This window comes from Giraffa tippelskirchi, chromosome 8, assembly GCF_054371585.1.
Source record: "Giraffa tippelskirchi isolate mGirTip1 chromosome 8, T2T-mGirTip1v1.2.pri, whole genome shotgun sequence".
In the NCBI taxonomy this organism is placed as follows: Eukaryota; Metazoa; Chordata; class Mammalia; order Artiodactyla; family Giraffidae; genus Giraffa; species Giraffa tippelskirchi.
In genome coordinates this window covers 164230815-164251372 of record NC_137282.1, presented here as the reverse complement: position 1 = coordinate 164251372, position 20558 = coordinate 164230815, and the positions used below count along the sequence as shown (strand labels likewise).

The 20558-nt window shown below is 49.1% G+C and overlaps 1 long non-coding RNA gene across 1 annotated transcript in view; it reads left to right on the top strand.

Moving 5' to 3' along the window:
• Positions 1-20558, top strand: part of LOC145517647 (uncharacterized) — a 61420-nt gene that overhangs the window by 22483 nt on the left and 18379 nt on the right. Inside the window, exons 5-6 of the long non-coding RNA XR_014062229.1 lie at positions 4006-4113; positions 5421-5490. This is a non-coding gene — a long non-coding RNA (uncharacterized LOC145517647). The remainder of the gene's footprint in view (positions 1-4005; positions 4114-5420; positions 5491-20558) is intronic.

The window sequence follows — 20558 nt, the reverse complement described above, 5'->3', positions numbered from 1 at the left end:
CCAGCCAGGGAATGAATCTTCCCCTCGGTGTTTTTCTGTGGTTCCTTGTTATGGTTTGCCGAATGCTCTGCGGCTCTGTTTACCTCTGCCTGCCGTTCCCAGACCTTTGTGGTTTCCTCTACAGCTGTGGGTCTTTCTCATGTGAAACCACAGGTCAGTCCAGAACCGCAGAACTGATCCTGACACTTAAATTCTAGCCTCTGTCCTGCAGGGTTTTCAGAGCCACAGCTGGCTCCATACCTACATCCAGATCTTAGATGATGACCATCTGATGTTCAAATAATCACTGTTTCTCCAGTAGCCTGGGTCAGCCTCTCTCAGCTGTGCTGCCTGTTGGTGGGTACCCTCTCAGATGGAGCCCTCTCTGACTGGAGACCCTGTGGGAATGAGGGTGCCATGGCCTTAGCGCTCACCCCCATCCTTGTCTCTGCAACAGGAAAGTGCCCTTCGCAGGGTCTCAGAGCCCAGGTGCTGTGCCCCACCCTCAGAGTTTCCAATTCAGTGTGTCTGTGAAGGGTCGTTAAGGAAAATGATTATTCTGACGCTTGTTAAATATGGTAAGGCTTCATTCAAGAGGGAACTTCTGCTGAGCTGGTTCCCAGTTGGATCTCAGCAGAACTCAGTTCCGTCCCCACAACCAGCTCAGCACCCTCTGCCCGCCTCCCCCGTCTGTCTCTCTGAGCCCTCACTGCACCCAAGTCTTTCCTCAGGCTCTGCCCTGGGGAAAAGTCAACACTAGGACACAGGCTACTCAATATCACTCAGATGCAAAATAAGTAGAGTGCAAAAGTGACACAAAGATCTGAGAAACACAATAGTACTTAAAGAACTGAGGGCAGAGCTGCAATGATGGAGCAGGCATTCACTCTTCGTTCCAAGGGGAAAAAATGGAGAACGATTGCTCTAAATTCTGCAGAAGACTCTCTGTTGCCCCTTTTCCTGTGGCGGATTCACACCGCAAACCCTGCCCTTGGGCTCAGACTCACCTCACAGCCTAACCCCTAACCAGCGACTTCTGATGAGCTGGACCCTCGACCCTGCACCGCCTTCGACAGCAACGCCACGGCCTCCTTCTGGAAACTTGCCCCTGCTCTGGACACAGGCTCCGCAGTCTCTGCACCTCGTCCTTCCTCATGCTGCTCACTTCCTGAAGTGCGGCTTTTCTGTTGCTTTGTTTGATAAATAAAAGCTGCTCCCTCCACCCCATGTTCCACTTATTTGGGCTACTTACTCTAGAATGTAAGCTAAAAAGCAACCATTTGAAAATAAATTTCCTTGATTGATACTATTTTCATTGGTGTGGGGATAGACATATGGTTGGAACACCTAGAAAATTTATACTTGACCCCAGACCTGCGGAACTTATAACATCGCAGGTACGGAGTGATTAACATGTCAACTGGTGCAATTTGTCAACTATGAACCATGTGTAAATAGTGATCTGTTTGACACCTAGTAAACTTCAAAGAAGATGGTCTATCATGCAATCCTGGTAAGAGAATATGGTGATGAGTATGTAATTATGAGAATGATGGGGAAAAATTGAAACTCCAGAATAAGATTTGGATGCCTGAATAAACATAATATGGTTCTTCTGAGATGTATTTGATATGATAAGTGAATGCATCTTCAATAGTTATTTTTATATGAGAAGATTGGAAAACATATTTTAGCAAAATACTGCCAAGCAGGGTGTCATTTTTGGGGCAGAGGTGCCTAGAGTTGATGAGGCATCAAAATACAGGTGTTTTAAAGATTAGAGGGTATAGTCTCAACCTGGAGCTGAAAGAAGAACTTGCCCCTGTGACCTTATGAGTGTTGACTGAACCCATAAAGTGTAGACTGGAGAGGTTATTGCTTTATTGGAACACATTTGATTCCAAGGATCTGCTCTAATATAAAATGCTTGTTCACGGTAAGTAGAAGCGGCCCATCTTCCCTAGCAACCGCTGCTCTGCGTGGGAAGAGTGCTGCTCTCCCCGCAGGAACCCAGTCGCCCATCAGCCGCTGGGCTATGCCCGCCTCCTCTCCCCTGCCCCCCCCCACTCAGATGTTTGCACCATGAACCATGCACGTCCCTCTCCGTAAACATCGTGCTTTTCTCTTTAGCTCATGACTGAGCTCCTTGGCCAAGTGCTTTATGGTCGTGCAGGAGTGGGAATGTCACATAAAACGGAATGGGTTGTGAAAACAGGCAGTTCCCATCTCTCCCAAGACCCGGAGATCCCTGGACAACCTCCTGAGAGGGGAGCACCAGGGCATATTCTGATTTTATAGCATGAGGCTCAGGATATTGAGTGAAACACAGTTATGACATGATTGGAAATGAAATGCTTTTCTGAAAGCCTTTAAGTGTCCAGCGGCTCTGGGATAATTTCACTGCATCTGTGATGATTCTGTTGGCTCCTTCTCCTCCTGTGCGGGCCTGTGGCAGGTGGAACAAAGGGCTGCGTTCATACATTCAAAGCTATTGTCATTTTTCTTGTCAAAGATGGCATTGTCCGAGGCAACGTGTATAAAATTTCCTTCCTGCTGAGTAGACCACGTGGAAAAATGCTTATTTTATTTTTTCTTATAGGAATAAAATTGCAATCTTTCAACAGAACATGTTGATTATGCCATCTGGCACATAATTTCCATGTTTAAATTAAGCTGAGAAATCAATTCAGTGTTGAAAGATATTATCCGTTTAACATTTTTTCACCTCCAAGCAATTTGAGAAAGTAGGGCAAAAATAAGTTGTTTTCATTGCTAAGTATGTGAATGATATAGGTCTTGAATATTTTCTCCCACACAGAGGGAAATTATAATTTATAAGTGGATCACAGTGACCCTTGGGGTTTCTCGTCCTGAAGTTGTGCCAAAGCTCTGCTGTGTTACTGGAGCCCAGCAGTGGGGTCTGGTGACTGGGCCAAGGGGGAGTGGCAGTTCCAGTGAGTGGATGTGTAATTATCCAGTTGGTGCCCAGACCTATCCTAGGACCTGTTCATTTTGTTCAGACTTTTCCTAGTTAAGCAGTTTGTGGGTCCAGGTTGTTGTCAATAGTAAAGCTCAATAAACAGAGTATAACACGCAAATTAGGGCTGTTAGTGAAGCTGAGTAACTAACAGGTGGTGGAAACTCAAAACAAACGGGGTGAAATAGTCACTTTCTGCTGGGGATTCAGGTTCCTGCATCAGGATCTCCCAATGTCATTGCCCAGCACCCGAGAGCTTCCCGCCAACATCTGAGGCCCCAGAACCTTTGCCCACACCCTGAGCAGTGGGACGGGCAGCCCAGACATTCGCCACAAACTGCCAGCAGAAAGGAGGTTTGAAAATGAAGGCCTAGATTCATGTAGGATGTAGGTAGGTGAGGAAAAGGTAACAACGGTTAGATTTCTGCTTTCATTTCTTTGATTTTAAAAAGTCAATTTTAAAATAATAGTTATCATTTTGCTATTTAGATAAAGAGCAATTTTTTTTTTTAATTAAGAAAGAAAGAATGAGAAGTTCGCATTTATGGAGGAGGAAGAGTTACACAGCTTTAACATTCTGGGGTCACCCTGTCCCTAGGCTTTGATGCCCACGTGTCTGTCACAGTCAGAGCTCACCTGTCCACTGCTGGAGGCACCAGGAGAACAGAAGATTCGAGTGTTTTCACACAAAACAGAGTGTATGGGGCTGCTGCAGCAGGCAGATGGAGTTTTTCAGATAGTTAGATTCTAGTTCTAGTTCAGCAATAGATTCAGTCAACTTAGAAAGTAGATACTGAAAATTTTGCCACAGGAGCTTTGCACAATAATAGTAACAGTAAAGATAACAGTGGCACTGCCTCCTGTGCCCGTGGCGTCCCTGTGACTAAGGCTGTGGACTGACACAGCAGGGCACGCAGACCCTGCTGGCGTGCCAGGGAGACCTGAAGGGGCGTCCGGGCCCGCTGGCCAAGGGCACGTGCTCGGGAAAGCTCTCTCACTTGTTTTCTAGATTTAAAATAGTGAGAAATTTCTTGCATTTATAAAAACAGGGGCAGCGTGTCTGGGAGTCTGGCTGGGGGCGTTCTGGGGCGATTCTCCGTGCGTGGCTGAGCCTGAGACATGAAGACCGAGGAGCCCCTTCCCAGCTGCAGCTGCTGGTGAGGACTCAGGCTGCTTCCCCTTCCTCCAGACCCAGGCTGTACTTTTCTCCTAGACGCTGTCATGGGGACTGGGTACCATCCTCCTCAGGTGGAGAGACGGAGGCAGAGAGACGAGGAGAGACACAGAGATAGAGAGAGACAGGCTAGGAGAGACATGAAGATGGAGAGACAGAAAGACCGAGTGTCACAGAGATGGAGAGAGAAACCCAGAGACACAAAGAGAGACAGAGAGACACAAAGATGGAGACATGGAGAGAGAGGAGAGGGGGGCCCAGACCAGGAGCCAGAAGAGACACAGGCACATCGGCAGGGACGGTCACGGCCCAGCTCTCTGGCTAGAAGACTCTGGCTGAGTCCACAGCCAGAGGGATGCGCACAGAAGTGGCCTGGGAAAGAGCTGCTCTGATCCACGCCTTAGCTTTCGGATGCTTGTTGCGGTGGATCAAGTCCCACCATGGAGAGAAGAAAGCTGGGATGGACCCAAGAAAGCACAGAGCCCCCCTGCCTGGGGGCCGTGGGGCCGTGGGGCCTTCCTTTCCTCATCCTGCCCCTTGTCTCCAGGAGCCACCAGGGGGCTTCTCTAATTTTTCTGTTTGTTCAAGAAATTAATTTAAAAGTAGATTAAGTTGACTATTAAGTTCAGACTCATTTGGTTCACCTCTTGGCTGTGCTTCACGCCCAGCAACGTCTCCCAGCTTGCTGACTGCTTTGGCAACTGCCGCCAAACCCCAGTTACAAAAAGTGATCAAAATGATTGACCTCATTTTCAAGGCTGGGAAAAGGCGTGAGTAAGAAACTCCAATAAAATTCAGACTCTTATACAGCTTGAACTTCCTACCTCTGCAATATGAAATGCACGTTTTATACACAATTTCCATGGCCATTTACAGGTGTTAGATCAGAAGCAGGAGTCAGGGCAGACGGGACAATCGAATAAATCAGCCACGCGGTTCAAGCAAAGTGTGTTTCCTTTTTATATTATTTGGGCATCTGCAAAGTTTAATGCAAATCAATCTTAATTTACCACGTGTTTTGGCTCTTTCATAAAATATCCTGACTGTGGTATTTCTACATTTTAGCTGTAAAATTCTCCATAACTGGGGGCACTTATTACATTTTTAATATGTGAAATGATTCAGTTAGTACAAGAATTCAGGAGAAGTACTTATGCCAGGTAGGGAAATCAGCTTCTCACCAGTTCCCAGGAGACTGCTAACACCTGTGTTTTTCAGGGGTGGGGCGGGGGGCGGTGTGGGAAGGCAATACCCCTAGTAACTACCTGTTTTTTTCCTATCACGATCGAGGTTACCTGTGGCCCAGCCCTGCAGACAGACAGGCTGTCACACTGAGTGAGCACCGCGCAAGTGCTCTCAGGTAAGCTTGGGCTGAAGCAACGGGTTTCGTGGGTCCCTGTGGTCCTCCGCTCCTGTGTGTCACTGAGCCGGGCCTTGGCTGTCTTGAAACCCAGCAGTTTACGTTCATTCTGGAGGATGGTGAGGAGAGGCCATCACAGTTTAGGGTTTGAAGAGAATCAAGTATGAAGCGGGGAGGTTATTCTCAGACAGGGGTTGATTAGGCCAGTACAGTAAGCGTCAAGTTAGGAGAACACAGCAAAGCCTGGCACCTGGGGTCCCTTAGGGAGAGTCCAAGGGCCTCTAGGCGGCACCAGTGGTAGAGAGCCCGCCTCCTAAAGGCAGGAGACGTGACAGACTTGGGTTCGATCCCTAGGTCGGGAAGACCCCCTGGAGGAGGGCATGGCAGCCCACTCCAGTATTCTTGCCTGGAGAATCCCACAGACAGAGGAACCCGGCGGGCTACAGTCCTGGGGTTGTAAAGAGTCGGACATGACTGAGCAACTAGGGGCATATACACACACAGGGAGAGTCTGAACAGTCAGAGGCTCTTCAGCTGTAGCCAGAAGAACTGGGGCCCAGGGATCGCCCAGACGGCCCCCTCAGGGAGCGCTCTTGAACATGTGTGTGTGAGCCCTTGCTTTCACCGGAGGCCCCGAGCTGCAGACCCCCCGCCTGTCTCACGCAGGCAGGCGCACACAGTTCCTCTCCCAGAGTGGGTGAGCATCCCGGGCTTTCTGCTCTTGCGCTGACCTGTGGCGAGGGCTGGTCAGGGCTGGGGGACCTGGATTTAGCGTGCTCAAACTCATTTCTTTTCCACATTCCAAGAGGATTTCTTCTCTGAAAAAGAGGGGGCACAGGAAAGCAAGTTCCAGTGTTTTTATTCAAACATAATCCCTAATATCCTTTCTGGGCGCTCCCCAAAAGGACCGTTGTTTTTAAAAGGAAAATATCAGTTAAGACGAACCATGTCACTCTGGGACCTTTAAAAAGCCAGTGGGCCTCTGCTGGACCACACTTGAAGCAGAGATCACAATCTATCCCTTTCTTGAAAATCTCCAAAGTGTTTTTGAAACGGTTAATAATAATAAACGAGATAAGGGAAGCCAGGTGGCCGGCCAAGAGGTGCCCGTAGCAGCTCCTCTGTGAGGCAGGTGTCCGAGCCGTGTGTTCTGAGCCACGGCGTTCTGTCCCTTTCCGAACATGTGCTTCTGTTTTCACTCTGGCGGCCGGAGCAGCCGCGTGGGCTCTCAGAGGAGGTGGCGCTGGTCGGCCAGCTGCTGTCTCACCTGCGGGAGCAAGGAGCAAACGCCTCTGGGGACTTGGAAGCACGGAATCCTTTGGAAGGCGCCCCACATTTGCGGTGTATCAGTGTTACTTCTGTTTATAAACTATCCGATTTAAAACAAAGCAAACAATAAAACCTCGGCTCTTCTTGAGGGTACAAATAGCAACAAGCGAAAGGCTCCCTCGGCGCCCCCATCCTGATCCCAGCCACCGCTCACGTGCTGTGGGCTGTGGTCACCTTGAGAAGAGGCAGGGCCGGGCCCCGTGTTGCTCATGGACACTGGATGCTCCTGGCTCGCTGTCCAGCAGGACTGCCCTAGGCAGGACAGTACCTGTCCCACGGATGCCTCTGGGGACCCCAGGAGTAAGCTCTCGGTATCCTCAATCTCCAGATGAAGAGGGGGAGCCCGCTCAAGGGGTGCCAGGCAGGACCGCGGGCAGCAGAGGAAGCCACTCAAATCACCGTTTACTCTTCATGCTGGGGCGACACTGAGGTTTCACGGCTGAGCCTGCAAAGAAAGGACTGATCCTGTGTTGCCAGCGGGAGCTGTCTGGGCCAGGGCTCCCGTCCTGGGGGGCCTGTCGCATCACTCAGGGCTCCTAGTCACCATGCAGGCCTCAGCCCTCCCGTCCTGATCCTAACTGCCGTCATCATTCCTTAGTGAACGTGCACCACTGAAAATGCCAGGAGTTAGATCTCTCACCAGGAGAAGCCGCAGAGGTGAGGTTTAAGGATTGTAAGTGAGGAGAAAAAAACACGGTGTGGAAGCGCCCGAGAGAGGTGGCTGCTGACTGCTGGTGGGCCTGCTCCCGGCGCTGGGCTCCAGCTCTGGGGGGCCGGCCCTGGAGTTACTGGGGGGGGAGTTGGCAACAGCTGCTGACGTAAGGGAGCTTTCTCTAATGTTCACCTGATTCAACAGGTGGGCAAAGCGGGGTGTGAGCATTAAGGAGTGTCCCCTGCTCTACGATCCTGATGTGGCCGCGAGGCTCAGAAGCCACCCTACAACCTCAGTGTCAGACACCCCAGCCTCCCCGAAGGCCCTCGGCGTTACTACCTGAAGCGGGTGAGCTTGGGCGGCCACCTTCTATCCGCTCATTTGAGAACACTCCCTGCTGTCTGCTGAGTTCTGGGCTCTCTTCCCGGTGCTGGAGACGCAGCAGGAACAAAATGGAACTCCCTGCAGGCGCAGGGCTTACAGTGCAGCAGGGAACACGGACAATAAAACATGTGAAGAGTGTGAAGATGTCAGACGCGACAGGGACTGTGAGGAAGCAAGTGCTGAGGACTTTAAGCCAAACATGGTGAGGAGAGACCAAAAAGTTACTATGTGACAAAGGGTCAGTTCAGCAAGAGGATATGATGTCTGTAAATATTTGTGCACTGAACACAGGACTCCCAGACAGGCAAAGCGGGTGTTAACAGAAGTGAGGAGAGACGTGGCGGGGTGCAGACCGGGGCACAGACGTCCAGCCGTAAGACGGTGAGGTCTGAGGACCTCGCGTGGAGACGGTGACTGCTCCGTGATGTACACTTGATGTTTGCTAAGAGAACAGAACCTGAATCTTCTCACCAAAGAAGACAGCGAGGAAGGAGGCCCGGGGGGCGGGGGAGCTGGGGAGGGGCTCGCATGAAATGGCGACGTTGAGAGAAGGCGCAGAGACCTGGACGTGGGCATAAGGCTGGAGCTGTTTGTGTGGAAGGACCAGCAGGGGCGGAGATGCCCAGGCGGGGTGCCCAAGTGGGTTTGGATGACCAGGAGGCAGAGTGGCCAGTCTAGAGTCCTGCCGCTGAGAGCTGCGGGGAGGCCGTTTGCTCTTGGCTTGCTCTTGTCCTCAGGACACCAGGTCTGAAGGCTATGGGTATGCTTCAGTTGAATCTAATTAAAATTGCAAATCACAACATCTATCTTAATTTATTCAAGTACTTAAGAGAGAAAGTATTAACTTTACTATTTCAACAGCTGGCATCTTCTATAAGTGGTTTGTGGGCTGTCAGAAACAACTCTCCATTAATAAAACATTATTTGGTTATAATATAAATTAAGGAAATCGCTTTAAAAATATGACACAAAGTTTCTGAGTTTGGACTGAATGTTGGCCTCCTCAGTGCGGTTGTCCGGGGAGCTGGACACCTGTCCTGCTGAGCGGCCCTTCCTGGAAATGAGCGCTTCACGCTTCCCATTTGGGACCATTTTCAAATACTGGAAAATTAAAATAAAACCCCGCGTGTGGCCACTGCCTGGGGTTTGTGAATTTGGTTTTTAGAAACTTGCCTGTCATTCTCAGCGATCCCGGTGATTCCGAAGGGTCACCTGTTAGGGTCTGATGGCAAAGCGGGGAGACGGGCAGCTTGAGCATCAGACAAGGCCCCGCTCAGGGCTTCTCTGATTCCCCAAGAGCAGGGTGCTGGCGACGAGGCAGAGGAGGCGGGTTATTGTGAAACTGCTGTGAAAGCAAGTCCTCTGGGGTGACTGTAGATACACAGATATTAACATATTAACTGTGCTTTTTGTGGGCAACAAAGTTCATTTTCTAAATTGAAATTGCCCTTGATATTCTGACATGGGTTTGACTTCAGTAAAGGTATTTCACATCAAGCTAAAACAACCTGATGGGAAGAATGTGTGGATAATTCGGGGAATAAACAGACGGTGAGTGCCGGCACCAAGGTGAGGGGGCGGGGCGTGCAGTGGGCCTCTCCTTCTCCTGTGTCCCGCTCCCTCCTGGCTGGAAGCAAGGCCCCAACTCCAGCTGCTTTCTAGTCTCCCAGCGAATCTTCTAGCGGTACAGGTCCTGGCTTTGTCCCTCTAATCTTGGGGGCAGTCCATTAAGACGTAAAATTGAGGTACCCGGGCCGAGCACAGACCCAAAGGACCCTCCCACAGGCCCCAGAGCCAACCTCCGCCTGGCGACCAGGGCCTGGTTCTCGGCCAGGCCGGCAGGCGTCCTCCAGGACCCGGCACTTCCGCCACACCGCCTGCTCCAAGGACTGGTTCTATGGATATCCAGTCGTCCAGGCTTTATATTAGACTGCCACTGTAAGAAGAACAACTAGTTCTAAAAGATGGTCTTGTAACACTTTTGGCTTCTTTTATTCAGCGAACACTTTCTGGATGATATGATGCCAATAATTTCATGACAAAGGGGAAAAATCAGGCTTCCAGGCGCTGCCATCAGCTGAGTGTTCTGTAACAAGGGAAAGCAGTTATTTTTAAAGAAAAATGCTAGAATATGGCAAGGGAAATAAGAGCAAGGAGAAGTTAAGCGCCACTAAGGTCTAATAATTTCAAAAGTAATATGTTCCTTCCTAGGACTTATTTAATGACAGCATCAAAGCCAGATCCCTATTTCCTCGGTTTTCCTGATGCACCAAATTAGAAAGCGTCTAGGAGAGTTTTTAGTGGGAAAGTACTTCACTCGTAAGTCAATTTTTCACCTCACGTCAGAAGTCTATCAGTGTTTAAATGTGTGACTGGCTTATGAAGCTTCGCTGATGGAGAACAGGCTTTTATGTGGGAGGAGATTTAACCCTGGGAAAGTGGGTCAGTTCCCATAATTCTACCCTTATGTTTGAAGTTCTGGCCGAAGGGCATTAAATGCTGCCATCAATTAGAATTCATTTAACAAGATGTCGGGCAGTCAAGCTAAGTTCTTGATTTAAAATTGTGATTTGCAAAGAGTGACCTAGTGAAGCATTTACCTCCATGTCAACAGCCAGCACCCAGATGAGGGGAAGAGGGTGATACAGCCTCAGGCATGCCTGACAGGAAGTGCTTGGCAGCTTTAATATGGGTCGCTGGCCTTTTGCTTTTATTAATTAATTCCTTATCTAAATGCAGAGACATGACTTTGCCAACAAAGGTCCGTCTAGTCAAGGCTATGGTTTTCCCAGTGGTCATGTATGGTGTGAGAGCTGGACTATAAAGAAAGCTGAACACTGAAGAATTGATGCTTTTGAACTGTGGTGTTGGAGAAGACTCTTGAGAGTCCCTTGGACTGCAAGGAGATCCAACCAGTCCATCCTAAAGGAGATCAGTCCTGGGTGTTCATTGGAAGGACTGATGCTGAAGCTGAAACTCCAATACTTTGGCCACCTGATGCGGGGAGCTGACTCATTTGAAAAGACTCTGATGCTGGGAAAGATTGAGGGCAGGAGGAGAAGGGGACGACAGAGGTTGAGATGGCTGGATGGCATCACCGACTCAATGGACATGGGTTTGGGTGGACTCAGGGAGTTTGTGATGGACAGGGAGGCCTGGTGTGCTGCAGTTCATGGGGTCGCAAAGAGTCAGACACGACTGAGCGACTGAACTGAACTGAACTGAAATAGTAGTTGGACTATTCTTATGACTCCTTCTTTTAATTTTTAGTGAACTCCTTTATATCTTGAACACTTGTTTCAACATTTTTCCTCCGTCTTCATCTGAAGCCTGGCTTTCCCTCTGTGCCTCCCTCACAAACCCTTCGATGAAGGGGGCTGGCCCTTCTCCTCCATGGGCTCTTTCTTTCTCTAGATCCCACCTGCTTGCATTCCAGAGAACTGTCCTGGAATCTCTGCTTCCATATGTACCTCGCTCACCCTGTCTCCAGCATCCACACTGTCAGGACCGACACCTTGGATACCATCTCAACAACTAAACCACTTGTCTTCATCCCTGACCTCTTGTTTCTGAACTCAACTGGGTCCCCTGCTCGGCAAAGCCGACCTACCAACTTGGGGTTGTGCTGAAGGAAAGCTCAGCTTACTGAAGGCTCCCAGCAAGGAGAATGGGCAGCTCACACTCGGAAGACCAGAACTTGGTGGCGGTTGCCAGGGAAGGGATTCTAACAACGGGAGGAGGGAGAGGGTTTTGGGAGGCGTGATCAGCTTGTGGACACCCTCCTGATTGGTGGGTGGTGGGTGGATGACAGGGTGGTGTTTGGGAGGACACATCCTCAACCTTCTGGTCTTAACCTGTCAGGGGTCCATGTGCTTATGGTCAGCAGTTTCCATCAGGGGGAGTCTGGTTTCCATGACACCACTTAGGAATGCATGTCAGACACTGTCTCCTGCGCCTTCAGGGAGGAGCCGAGGTCCTGAACTGGCTGCTCTGTTGTTTAACTTGTCCTCCGGTCCCTTGCCCACCAGGCATCCATGTTTTCTTCATTATTAACTCCGAAACTGGGCTTCTGGGGCTCCGGGGAGGCCTGGAGCAAGGCCCTTGAGTTCAGGAGACAGGGGTCCCGGGGTGGGGGCTCTTAAACCCAAGAGGGTCCTCAAGGGTCCTGTTCCATGTCTGTTGTCAAGACTCAGCCCCACTGGGGCGTCTTCCCGCTTCTCAGCATCCTAAGCCCCCGCTTGCATCTGCATGCTGCTCCATGGAATGGACTCACAGCGTCTTACCCACGTCCCTTGGGGCCCCCCAAGTGTGGCTTCTCCCCAGCACCTCCTGCCAGCCCTCATGAACAGGGAAGGAAGGCATTTGAGTGCAACGGTCCTCTGTCTAGACCTTGGAGGTTATGTGTGAGAAGGCATCTAGCTGTCCACTCCAGACTTCACACTTCGTGGAACGCACCCCTGGACAAATCGGGCTGCTTTCAAAGAGCTGGAGTGCGTGGGTTTCACACGGGTGAGACGCGCCTATGGACATGGTGGGGGCTGGCTTTCACTCTCGCCTCAGGCAGGATCCACCTCATCGTGCACATTAGCTGTAGAGATGACCAAAGACAGAGCCAAATTCTTCTTGGATTTAGGAGCCTGGATTTGCTTGTGTGTGAGGGTGATTACTACCTGAGACCTTAGAATTCCACCCATAGACAATAGAAGGGTGTTCATAAGAGTTGTGTCAACTGTAGATGAGCCTGAGGCTATGAGGTTTTGGTACCATGTCCAAAGGGCCTGCTGGGCCGGGCGAGTGGCAGAGATGTTCCCATGTACCCAAAGCCTCAGTCTGGTTGATGTGAATGTTATTTAGATTCTGTGCAGTTAATACAAACCTCTTCCTTCTCATAGCGACTCGGTTTCTGAAGGTCCTTCTCAGCTTATGAAAGTCAAACTACGTCTTGTATACAGATAAGTTTTGCTTTTAAATGCATTTTATCATATGATGAATCTCTGAAAATGTATGCTTCACATGTGAACTAGAGGGCAATGATCGTTCAGGACATTTAATGCTGAATCCATATGTCCAGCCCCACTGCAGAGCTTATGTTCCACTTTTTGCTGATTGGTCTAAACTTTCTAAAATAAGCCTGTATTACTTTTAAAGCTGTAGAATAATTCTATATAAAATACATATTTGTATAGTTTGGAGTGGGTAGCTGTTCCCTCCTCCAGGGGATCTTCCCCACCCAGGGATGGAACCCAGGTCTCCCACATTGCAGGCGAATTGTTTACCAGCTGAGCCTCAAGAGAAGCTCAAGAATACTGGAGTGGGTAGCCTATCCCTTCTCCAGGGAATCTTCCCGACCCAGAAATCAAACTGGGGTCTCCTGCATTGCAGGCAGATTCTTTGAGCTACCAGGGAAGCCCCTATTTTATACATATTATATATATACATTGTGGCTCAGACAGAAAAGTGTCTGCCTACAATGCGGGAGACCCGGGTTCAATCCCTGGGTCAGGAAAATCTCCTGGAGAAGGAAATGGCAACCCACTCCAGTATTCTTGCCTGGAAAATCCCAGGGACAGAGGAACCTGGTAGGCTACAGTCCATGGGGTCGCAAACAGCCAGACACGACTGAGTGATTTCACTTTTCAGTTAATACATATATTTGCTCTGGTGATCCTCCCTGAATTCTATACCCATCTGCTGGAAATTCAGCTATGATGTCTTTTTGTTGTTGTTGGTTTTTTAGGCATCACTGAGTAGCTTGCAGGATCTTAGCTCCCCACCAGGGATTGAACCTGTGCCCTTGGCAGTGAAAGTGCAGCATCCTAACCACTGGGCCGCCAGGAGAGTCCCTCAGACACCGCGTTTCACAAGCACTTCTCTAAGACCATCCAGTCTCAGATCGAACTCCTTCTTCCTCGCATCTGGGATGAGCCCCTCCATGGAGGCAGCAACCTGAACCCACTTCATCACCATCCTCGTCCACCCAACAAGGAGGCTTGGCCTGAAATTTTCAGAACTTCTCCTCCCACTTGGTCTCTCTTTACTGTCCCTCCGACCCACCTCCATAACGTCATAGGGTGATCATTCTAAAACACAGACTCGCCAAAGACACCTCTGCCACTTGGATGAAAGTCACACTCCTCAGCGTGCCCAGGGACTCCGTTGCCTGACTCTGGCCAAGGTAAGATCATCCCCTGTCCACTCCCAGAGGTTCTGCACCAGCCTGCCGGACCGCTGGCAGTCACCCTCACCTGCCTGGCTAACTCAACCGTCCTGCATGTCCACCCACCACCAGCCACCCACACGTCTTTCCAGACTGAACTCCTACTCTGAGTCGTTCGATCTACCCATTTGCCACCACAAATGCCCTATGGTTTTATCACCTGTACTGCGATGAACTTGGAGCCTTTGTCAATTCCCTCTGTGTTTCCAGGCCTGTTTGCATAGCTAGCAGAGATCATTTGAATCAGGGGCCTGTTCTGGAACTGCAGAGCGGGAGTCTCCCTGTTCATTTCAGGCCATCCCAGCAGCCGTGCTGAGGAGAAAACCGGCAGGGCCTAGACCCCTCGGCCTCATGGTGGAGCCTTGACTGTGCAGGAATAGGCTTTCCGTGAGCAAAGCAAACAGCACACTGAGAAACTGGCCGCCCGGGGGCTTTCCCGAGAGCCATTCTGGGTACTCAAGAAGAATAAACGCCTCCAGACTCGGGCTTGGATTAAGGGAGTTGGTTTGTCAACTGCTGCTTTGCTGGGTAGACGCAGCTGCTGTTAGACCTTTGCATGAGATTGTATTTGACTGATTCTGACGTCTAAATCTACTTTTTGACAGGGAAACCTAAAAGAAAAAATCTGCCTTGCATTTTGGAATGAAAACTACAGCACAGATTCCTTGTGAGACAGGGCTGCATTCAACTCGTGTCTTCCACAGGACTCAGAACTGTGTCTTTAAGGGAGGAAGGAGTTCTGGGGGGCAGTGGAGCCAAGTTTCTGTCACGCTCTGTTACGCAGCGGGAACGGGGACAGAGAAGAAAGGAGTGTGTCAGAGCACAGCGGCCCCGCCGCGACCCTCTTCCTGTGGCCTGATTATAGCTGCTTTGTGGAGGGCCAGTCATATAACAGATAAGCTGAGGTTCTGAAACTAGAATGCTCTGCGTGGAGAAAGAGGTCTGCAGCAAACTGACAATTCCACCCGGAGACTGGCTTCCCCCTGCTGTGGAGCCCTAGTCCTAAGAAGCCTATTGTACAAAGCATGACACTCTGGCAATGTTGTCAAGAATGGTGGTTGTACTGTCTATTTTAGAATCATCTTTCCCTTTTTTGCCATCACCAAGCAGCTGCCCCAGCGTTTGCAAAGCAGCTGTTTCATGGCTAAATGGACCCCAGCTCCAGCAGCCACCAGCTCACGAGTGATATACCGTGAACATCTCTGTGATAAGTGACAACGTCCTCATGTCTAGGTATGATCTGACATGAATCACACCCAGAGAATCTGGGGAAGAGAAATGAGAAAAAGAACACAAATGTTCAAGCTTTTTGTTTGTTTGTTTCAATGTCACATGTAAGGTTACTGCCAGAAGGCACATTCAATTCTCTTGACCAAAAGCCTTCATTCAAAAATGTCAATATCATTTAACAGCAAAAGCAGTATAATTACTCTATTCAATAAACAGTTAACAATACACAGACATTTTCAGCTAAGAGAGGACTTACCAAAGTGTACCTTTTAGCAATTTAGTAGTTAATTAGTAAAAAAAAAAAAATTCTTTTAACAACATCTGGTGAACAGTCTCTAATTTCTGAAGTTTTGGAATGAAAATCCACTGCACAAATTCATTGCTATGAACAGTCTGCCAGTTGTTTACCTTTATGCCAATCTCATTCCCTACCAGAAAAATATATTTTAAATGTGTTTCTATATTAAAAACCAAACCAAAACAAAAAGCAATTTCAGATTTCTGGGCGTGACATTAATACCATGTAGTTCACCAGCTGCCACTCATGGGTTAAGACGCTATCGTCTACTTGGCCATAAAGTCGGCTGTGTTGGACAGAAAAAGGACGAATGGCCGTCCCTTCCCTTCCATTTGCCGCCTCCTCTACACCGGCCGAGCCCAGGAGCCGGAGGCCGGAGGTGGGGCTGGGCGCACACCTCACCTCAGCTGGTCCTCTCTGTGTCCTCTGCTCCGTGAGAGCGGGGTCAGCGTGAACGACCTTAGCAACAAGTGCGGACGAACCTACAGCCGCAGAGGCGCCGGCCTTGCCAGGCTGCGGGTGCCGCCACCGTAAGCTCCAGGCCGGCAGCGGGCAGCGCTGACAGCCTGAAGCACTTACGCTGTTCTGCAGTTTAATGACTTGCCAAGGCCCGTCTCTTTTAAAATTTTTAAGAAGGTTTTACGGCTGAGTTAATTTACATGCCTGGTTTACCCAGACAATATCGGGCTACAGTTTGCTTTGAAATGCATGACATTAGTCACTGACATGTATCGGGGTCAAAACTCGACCTTGTTAGAGCGACACCTTGAACTGATTAGAGCTCTTTCTTCCAAGAAACACACAGTGTGTACACATTCACAGCCTGCGTCCTCAGAGAAGCCGCTTGAATTTTCTAGGGTAAAGTGTAGCTTCAGTTTATCGGAGAGAAAATAAAGATGAAGGAGCCAATTTAATCAGAGAGGCGGTCCTCTCTGGGAGGTGCCCTTTCATGGTGAGACGGTCAGGCTCTAAGTCTAAGGACAGGCTGACCGCCCTTCAGCTTTGAGGACTGGACGGGCCACCTGTTCTTCCAGGGACCTGGCTTCTCCATCTCCATTGGAGCTAAAGTTCAGTTCAGTTTTGTATCTTCTGTAACCGTAGACTCAGAGTTGCGATGGGTAGTAGCTAAAAACCTTTCGAAAAAAAGCCCAGTTTAGACCCTGTACGGGGAAAGTTCTCCTAAGAAAGCAGACCTGGGCGTGTACGTCTGGGGGTGGGATCTGCAGCCACCTACAGATGAGATCCACCCCAGGAAAGGCGGGGTATCACTTCGAGGCTCTGAGTGGGCTCTGCAAAGCCACTCAGTGGATTTGGGGAGGAATTGTTGCAGGTCTTGTAGGGAAAGAGGGGGTAGGACCTGAGGTCGTCCTCAGGGAAGGAAACTCAGGGAAAGGACAAGGCTGTTTAATGGGAACCTCATTACCCTCCCTTCTGGTCGTGTGCAGCTGGGATCCTCCTCCACGCGCCTGGGGCTCTGTGTGGACAGCCCAGTGTCACCTGTGCGGGTCTGGCTGGACTGCAGCTGGGGAGAGGAGCTGGCCCGTGGGGTTTCGGGAAGTTTGCGCCAGGGGCTTACTTCCATCCAGGTGACAAATCAGTTGGGGAGGACCATCTGTCAGAACCCGGCAGGTTACCTGCACGGCGCGTCCCGTCACTGCGGTGCTGTGCCTCACTGTACTAATTAGATCTCTTCTGATGACTTGATCTGTCCTGGGTTGAGACACGTGAAATAAAGTTTTCTGAGAATAATGCACTTCTGTATATTTCTTCTTATAGTAACTATTAACTTGATTTATGAATGTAGGTATTATATTATATGGTTTATAGAATTTAATACATTTACCTTCTTTGCTTGACTTAATACTTTTGCTCTAAAATCAGCCTTGCTGCCGTTGCTGCTGCTAAGTCGCTTCAGTCGTGTCCGACTCTGTGCGACCCCATAGACGGCAGCCCACCAGGCTCCCCCGTCCCTGGGATTCTCCAGGCAAGAACACTGGAGTGGGTTGTCATTGCCTTTTCCAATGCATGAAAGTGAAAAGTGAAAGTGAAGTCGCTCAGTCGTGTCCGACTCTCAGCGACCCCACGGACTGCAGCCTACCAGGCGCCTCCGTCCATGGGATTTTCTAGGCAAGAGTACTGGAGTGGGTTGCCATTGCCTTCTCTGCAAAATCAGCCTTAAATAATATTAAAAATAAAGTTTTTGGTTTGTATTTGCCTAATATCTTTCACCATCATTTATGTTAATGGTTAGATTGCTTGCTTGCTCAGTTGCTTGTTGTATCCAACTCTTTTGCCACCCATGGACTGTAGCCGCCAGGCTCCTCTGTCCATGGGGATGCTCCAGGCAGGAACACTAGAGTGGGCTGCCATGCCCTCCTCCAGGGGATCTTTGTGACCCAGGGATCGAACCCGAGTCTTCTGCTTGGCAGGTGGATTCTTTACCGCTGCGCTATGTGGGAAGCTCTACGGTTAGATTACATATGACATAATGTTGGATTTTGCTTTATGGTACAACTTCTAAGTCTACTTCTGTTATTAAGTATGTTTTGCCTATTTGTATTTGTTAATCTGACTCTTATACCAACTGCTATGTGCCATGATTATGAACATTATGCCTTTTATCTACATTTAAATTTTTCATAATATGGCTTTATTTTAATTCCTTTTTCACTATTTCATCTGATAACTTGGATGGTTTAGATTTTTGTTCTAATGATCAAATTTATAAGTTCCCATTTCTTTAGATAATATCCTTTGACTTCCTTCTATTAACATTGTTATGATTAATATATTTTCCCTTCTCATCTTTTTATTCCCCCATCATGCAATTTTATTTATTTTATTCTTATGTTATCTTATATCTTTAAATATACCTTTATTACCTGATTCATCAGCTCCAAGTGGCGCAATAGTCTGTCCAGAGTAAAAGATGAGGATGAAACTAGCAAATTTATGCTTTATTTGCACTTTCTTCTTTGTTTTCTTCTCACATTGTTTGTGGCATTATTTCCATGGACAAGATTCATAAAATTTACTATTTTTGACCCATATTTAAACTCCTGCTCCTGCAGTTTGATGGATTCAGTGCTCACTGCTAGCTTTTGGCCAAAGTCCATCCTTCAATGATTTCCTTAGTTCAGGGTCATGGGAACTGAGTTCCTTCATGTTCTGTGCTTTTGCTGTTGACTTTTTATGTGAGAATTCAGTTGACGTGACGTTCTCAGGCCTTCTCCTATGTCACTAAGCCGTCACAGGCATTGGCACCTGTCTCCTGAGTCACTTCTGACTTTGGGAGAAGTTGAGGCTGGCGTGGCAGTTTCTTCACAGAGATTCATCTTGTTCACTTCGGATACTCAGTGGGTTCTTTCTCAAAAGCCCAGCTACTTTACTACGGTTGTTTCTTAATGTTGATCATTCTCCGTGAGCTTTTTGGGGGGACTTCTCAATTGTTAAAGCTAATTGTATTACTTCTAAGCGCTCCTGAAATATATATTTTTTTAAATTATAAAATAATTTAAATAAGCACAAAAGTATAGAGAATAATAGAAAAAAAGTCTCCATAACTACCCCACACTACCAAATCTTAAGCTTTACACCTTTTTAAAAACAAGATTTGTAGGAAAAGTGTGAAAAGATTCTTCTATCATGGATCTGTTGCTACAGTTAAGTTGGTTTGTTAAAGTGAGTCTGAACTTGTTAGCCTTGAAATCCATTGGCTTCATTTTTTAGGGATTGTATAAAATGGTGGCATTCCTCGGAATCTTGGATAGGTGTTGATAACTTAAGATATTTGTGACTTCATCTCCTAAACGATGGCTTTGTGATCATTGGTTGTGCTTCAGCTCTGTCATATGAAGGGACTCTCTGGTTGCAAGACAATTACAGAGAGGGCAGACTTTGCAATCATCAGAGAAGCCTTCGTGCCAACATCTAGATGTCACCTCTGATGCAGGATGTGTTGAAAGCATGTCCCTTGCCCTCAAGAAGCAAGTGAGTGCAGCATGCATCCGTGAGCAAGCGATGGTGCAGACCAGCCTGTGGTGAGGTTGTGATGGAAGCAGAGGGCAGACGCTTATGCAGAGACGTGGTGCCCCTACAGGTGGGAGCAACGAAGCATCCCCCCCCCCCCCCCCACAAAAGCTGCTCCACCCCGATCCCTGGAAACTGGGCGTGGCCTACCTTCCACAGCACAGGGTATCTCAGGTTGCCAGTGGAATTAAGGCTGCTAACTGGCTAACCTTGAGGTAAGGGGAGGATCTTTGCTAATCTAGGGGGACCCAGGGTCACCGGAAGTGTCCTTAGAAGTGGGCTCGGTGGCAGGAAAAGCAAGTCGGGGGAGATTCGATCACAGAAGGTCAGAGAGATGGGACACGGCCGGCTCTGAAGGGGAGGAAGCGTCCTGAGCCCCGGATTCGGGGCCTCCAAGAGGTGGAAAGAAGAGAAGACAGAGTCTCTGACAGAAGCCCAGTAGGGCCTCAGCCCCGTCAAACGTGTGATGTCAGCCCAAGGAGCCTGAGTCGACTCCATCCCTACTGATGGCAAGAGAACTGCGCTGATACCAGCCCCAGCTGTGGTCCTCAGTTACCAAAGCAGCAAGGGGGCTCATCTGGGAAGGAGAGAGGGGGACGTCACAGGAGAGGGTCTGCGGTGGGGCCTTCCCACTGGTAACACAGGCGGCCGTGGGCTGGAGCCGGACCTGGAAGGACCTCAAGTACTGGGCCTGGTCAAGAGTCACTGATGCATTTGTGCAGCCGTGAAACTCTTGGTTTTGTCTTTTACGAGGAAGGGTGGTGCTTCCAAGCAGAGCAGGGCCTGGGGCTCCTTGGGAAGGCAGAGGCTTGTTTCTGTTTTGATGGCCTCTTTGCAGAGGCTCTCTGCTCTGTTGGAATTCCCGGGATGGAGGCCCTGCACACCAGCTTGTAGGCCTGGGCTGTGGGGCGGGGGGTGCCCACGCTACT